This window comes from Eleutherodactylus coqui, chromosome 4, assembly GCF_035609145.1.
Source record: "Eleutherodactylus coqui strain aEleCoq1 chromosome 4, aEleCoq1.hap1, whole genome shotgun sequence".
NCBI lineage: Eukaryota > Metazoa > Chordata > Amphibia > Anura > Eleutherodactylidae > Eleutherodactylus > Eleutherodactylus coqui.
Genome location: NC_089840.1, coordinates 229,085,695 through 229,091,694, shown reverse-complemented (window position 1 = coordinate 229,091,694; position 6,000 = coordinate 229,085,695).

Below are 6,000 nucleotides of genomic sequence, written 5' to 3'. Positions count from 1 at the left end.
CCTTTTTTCTGTGGGCCGGTACGATTATATTGATACCAAAATTCTTATATTTTTTTCGGTTTTTCCACTTTTCTGCAATAAAAACCCTTTTTTGGAATTTTTTTTCTAAATCGCTGCATTCAAAGTCCTAAAACTTTTTTATTTTTCATGGACGGAGCTCTGTGAGGGCAAATTTTTTGCGAGACAAGCTGTAGTTTTTATTGGTACCATTTTGGGGTACATACGGCTTTTTTGATCACTTTTATTGCGTTTTTGCCATAGTTTTTTAGCATTGTTTTAAACGCTTTTTGCCCCGCAGGATAAAAAGCATGTGCAACTTATTGTAGACGCAGTTACGAACACGACGATACCAAATATGTGAAATTTATTTACTTTTTTGAGTGCTAATATGAGAAAAAGCCCAAAAGAGGGGTTTGTTTCACATTTTTTTTACATTTTTATTTTTTGTACATTATTTAAATCTTTTTTTTTTTTACACCATTTGTGTCCCTCTGGGGGACTTACAGCACAGCACAGCACCTAGAAAAAGCCCAAAAGAGGGGTTTGTTTCACATTTTTTTTACATTTTTATTTTTTGTACATTATTTAAATCTTTTTTTTTTTTACACCATTTGTGTCCCTCTGGGGGACTTACAGCACAGCACAGCACCTATGATCGCTATGATAAGGCATGGCAGGACTTCTCTCCTGCAATGACTTATCACCTGTTATAGCGATCATAGGAGGTGGTAATACAGGACGCCTGTAGGTCGTGTCTTGTTACCATGGCAACCAGCCGAGTTCTCTGCAATTACATCGCGAGAGCCCAATGACGTCACAGAGGAAGTGTGCTCCCTCTGTGAATCCTTCCTGTGCCACGATCTACATGTTGCAGTGGGAGGCTGGCTTTTTACTTACAAAACAGCCTGGTCGTTAAGGGGATAAGAAGAGTCAAATATTATGTACATAATAAAATTCTAATTAATAAGAAATTAGAGTATTAGGTTGTGCTGCTGGAGCCTGCAGTTCTCTGGGAGCACACTGCCACATGTGTGGGAAGTTTGAGCTGGCTGGGTGTGGAGTTCTCCAGCCAGCCAATCTCTACTGGTCTGCTGCATATAAATGCCAGCCCATCTGGCTAGAGGTTGCTGGTTTGCTCAGTTCCCTCACAATACCCTTGTGTTTGCATCCAGGTTTCTGTAAGTGTGAACAGCGACGTGTTCTGTGTGTTTGTGCAGGTGGCTGGACATGTTGTGAACAGTCTTACTCCATCTGGTATGCATTCCATTGTGTGTTGGAGGGAACTATGTCCTGTTCTGCTTAGATCATTTTCCATCTAGGGCAAGCCAGGTCCTTAGGTTTTAGAGTGGGGCCATCCCTTTTGAGAGAATTGTCCCGCTTGCATGCAGGATTCATGGAGTAAGTTATCTTGTGAGAGTAGGGACCCACGAGACAATGAGGACCCTTGTCGCAGACTTGTGGGCTTAAGTATATTGGACAAAATACAAACCCATACCTCGTACGTACTGCAGCGAACAATCGTTTGTTTGCGGACGACGCAATTATAGCCCTTACCAACACACAATCTCTTATTACAAGCTAAACATCACCAAATCTCAAATCTTAGGCATGTATATACTTGACTCTGTTAATTCCAGTTTAAAAAGCAAATTCTCATATTCCTGGGTATCAGACTCACCTATTTAGGGATTAAAGTATCTTCCCATCTCGAACACTATTTGCGAATAATTACATTCTATTACTCCAAGATATTGAGCATGATTTAACCAATTTTCTTAAATATGATGCATTATGGATCAGCAGACCAGCAACCATTAAGATGCTAATAATTCCAAAAAATCATATATATGTTTAAGACTCTCCCTATCCCTGTTTTACCTCCTTAAATTACAAAAAATTCTTAACAAACATGTCTAGAAAGGGCAATGCCCCCATGTGGCAGCCCACACTTTATATCTTCCCATCCATAAAGGAAGATTAGGCTTACTACAAGTTTCTTATTACTACTATGCGACCATAATTGATAAAGCCAGATACTGAAATCCAAACCATCACATAACATTGGGTGAATATGGAAAAGTCATTTCCAAACACTATACCTGCGATGTTTTATTATGTCTAATAACTCTGGGAGATTCTGCACCTAAATCTCCTAATATTCCTATTGACACTGGGATCACAGCATGGAAACGTCTAATAATTTCCAAATCTGTTATCAGCTTCAGACTACCTGAATTATCTTTAGGTTGGGTTCACACAGGGTGGAATTGCCGCGGAATTTCCGTGTGGACTTTCCGCACAGAAATTCCGCTGGCAATCTTAAGCCCGAGCCCAACCAGCAAAGTGGACGACATTTACAAAAATCTTGTCCACACGCTGCGGAAAAGCCATTGCGGCCAAGCCGTGTTGAAATTGATTTTCAGTGCGGAATTTAAAGCCGCAGCCTGTCAATTCTATCACCATTTCCGCAATGGCCTCTCTCCTCTCTATAGGAAGAGATGGCTGCAGCAGAATACAGGCGGCAAAGCCTCTTCAAAAACCACGGGATTTGAAGCTGCATTTCTGACATGGAAATCTCGCGGTATTTCTGTGCGGACCCACTAAGGTCATACCGCAAGATTACCGTGGGATTTCCATTCCCGTGTGACCGCAGCCTTAGAGGAATAAAACGTTTACATTAGTAAGCTCACTTTCAAAATGTACATGTCGTTTAGAGTTGACTAAGAAGCTTCTCTGACGTTGGTATCTTACTCCAATACGCCTTGTTGCCATTTATCCTACGAGCTCAGATAAATGCTGGAGATGCTCTAATGGCAAGGAAACCTTGGAACACATTTTTTGGAATTACCCAAGTATTGACTGTTTTTGGAACCAAACTAAGTTCTTTCTTAAAAATACTTTAAGTATTCCAATAATATAGAGCTGCTCCTTAGCACTGCTGCACATAGGCATTGCAAGTTTAGCCCCTACTGATGAAACCATAGTTTTTCATATCCTAGTAGCAGCAAAGGCTTTGATTGCAAAATTTTGGCCTATGTTAGCAACATTTGCAGGTCTGAGGGTACATTAGCAATAGAGATGAGCGAGCATACTCGCTAAGGACAATTACTCAAGCAAGTATTGTCCTTAGCGAGTACCTGCCCGCTCAGAAGAAAAGATTCGGGTGCCGGCGGGGGGCGGGGAGTGGCTGGGGAGAGCGGGGAGGAACGGAGGGGAGATCTCTCTCTCCCTCTCTTCCCCCCGCTCCCCCCTGCTCACTCCCGCAACTCACCGCTCACCCGCGCCGGCACCCGAATCTTTTCTTCTGAGCGGGCAGGTACTCGCTAAGGACAATACTTGCTTGAGTAATTGTTCTTAGCGAGTATGCTCGCTCATCTCTAATTAGCAAGTATGCATGGGAACTATGCAAAATATACTGTGGATAAATTAACCCCTTTATTCTTCGACCTTGTGTTAACATTACATAAGCTCACTGAGTTTATAGATAGAACCTTATCGGAGGAATTTCATATTTGCAAGCCAATTGTCATCTATATAGTTTTAATTGTAAATGAAGAAAAAGAGTTCTTTATTAGAGATGAGCGAACGTACTCGGTAAGGCCGATTTCGCAATCGAGCACCGCGATTTTCGAGTACTTCACTACTCGGGTGAAAAGTACTCGGGGGCGCTGTGGGTGAGCGGGGGGTTGCAGAGGGGAGTGGGGGGGAGAGTGAGAGAGAGAGAGAGAGGGCTCCCACCTGTTCCGCGCTGCTACCCCCCGCTCCGCCACGCCACGCCACGCCCCCCGAATCTTTTCACCCGAGTAGTGAAGTACTCAAAAATCGCGGTGCTTGATTGCGAAATCGGCCTTACCGAGTACGTTCGCTCATCTCTATTCTTTATACGTAAAATTATCTATCGGCTACAATTATCTTTTGATGAGACTTTTTATCATTATTTAAAATTGTAACTAACTTTTCTTGCTCAATAAAATGTATTAACAAAAAATAAACATCCCGTAACCGAAATACCCCTTTGACTCGCATGAAAATCTACAACAATGAATAGTACAATACATTTGGAGGTCTCTATTAGTATAATATAGGCTTAAATGATAAAAATCTAGATTAATAAAATTCCAAAAATAACAAAATATCCTAATTCTAATACAGATGTGCGATTGCCAAATTTGTGCTAGCTTTTATTATACACATTAGCACTTCCTAAAAAGCATATACAGTATATAGGATTCTCCATACGCAGGGATTTAAATGTTGATGACATTTGTGAAATATTGAAATGGTTACCAGTTACTATGTATCTTTTATGTTCAAACGGACCGGCGCTCGTTAACAAGACACAATACAGTAGAAATAGAATTGAATAAAGAATCATTCTAGAGGCTTTAATCGCCGAAAATGCAAAGTTACTAATATCTTGGCTGAATGGACAAGGAATCCTAAAACACAATGAAATCTTTATAGAAGTATGCACAGCATTGACGTCAGAGCACAGTGCCCCATTAGCATAATGCCGCTACGCTGAATGGCAAAGGCATTGGCAGATGTCATTTTCCACGTAAATCACTTTGCAACAAAAAAATCTTCACAACTGCAGCGACAGTGTGGGGCATGCTCAACTTAACCTAGAGCCTTAATGAGAGCCATTCAGTGAGGACTTCCCAGAGAGAAGACGATGGGTCAGCTAGTAGATCTAGGATAGGAAGCCACGTCACTGAAAAGACCCATTCTGCTAGCTACAACTGGAATACAGAATTGGTCAGTGACGATCGTTTCAGATATTAAAGCTTGAAAGTAATTTGATGTATGATGTCATTACATGGCAACCTTTCTTCAAACAGGCCTTACAGTACACGCTCTAGTATGGGAGAACAGAATAAGGTTCAAGACCTGACCTTTGAATCAGTCCAATGCTGGGTACATTTGTAAATGATGATATTGGACAAAGCCTTACTGTACAGTCAAAATGTGTTTTATGCAGTTCTCATATAATGTACATTCATTGGCTGGTCATCTATAAAGTGATTGTATTTAACCCCTTCGTGGCCATATTACACCTTTTTTACCGCTATTACTAATGGGCTTTAACCCTTTCCGATCCACTGTCTGCCTTCTGAAGACATTCTGATTGAAGGCTGTACAATTTCTGATGTCGAAAGACGTCCAGCAGGGTATTCTTACTGTGTATTACTGGCCGCTCTGTTGTCGGCGGCCTCTCCAGCATGTCCCATACAGCAGTACTGGCTTTAGCCAGCAGATGGCGCCATTGTATAATGGCAGAAAGAGAAAGCCCCTTAGGAAACCCTGAATCCAAAATTGGATTGCAAAGGGTTAAACCTGCCCATACATCTTTTTAAGGTGGTGGTTTGATGAACTACTGATAGCCAGGCTCCTGCTCTAACTGCCATGAATGGAGAAACCTCAGATCCTGGCTGTTTAACCCATTACATGTCACAATCAATAGCAACTGAAGCATCTAAGCAGATGACGGGGGAGGAGGCTCTTTTTTGTAAGCCATAGGCACCCTGCAATGCAATGGCAATGTACCAATAGGTACCCATGGCAGTTGAAAGCCTGACAAAGGCTGCTGTCATAGGCTTAGTAAAATGCACTACATAAGTAATACAGTGTACTATCCTAGCGATCTACAAATATATACACAATGATAAAGACACAACTGGTTAGTATGAACAATCATACTAATTATTGTTCATCCCTATCGCAGTGATTGGCAAATGCTGGAAAACAAATGAGCACCGGTCAACATGCTTGTCAATTGGCGCCTGTTACATTGGGTTGACAATCGGTCCATGTTAAAGGACTTTTAGACAATTACTAAGGTCAATCCAAGAATGTAAAGATTCGGCACTAAAGGGGCAAAACCAGATGTGAAGTCAGAAGATGGATCAAACCATTAGAATGACCATGATACCACAAAGCAAACTACAGTAACAGGAGAAGTGTTGGAATGGCCAGAGCTAAGATAGAGAAGAAGCAACT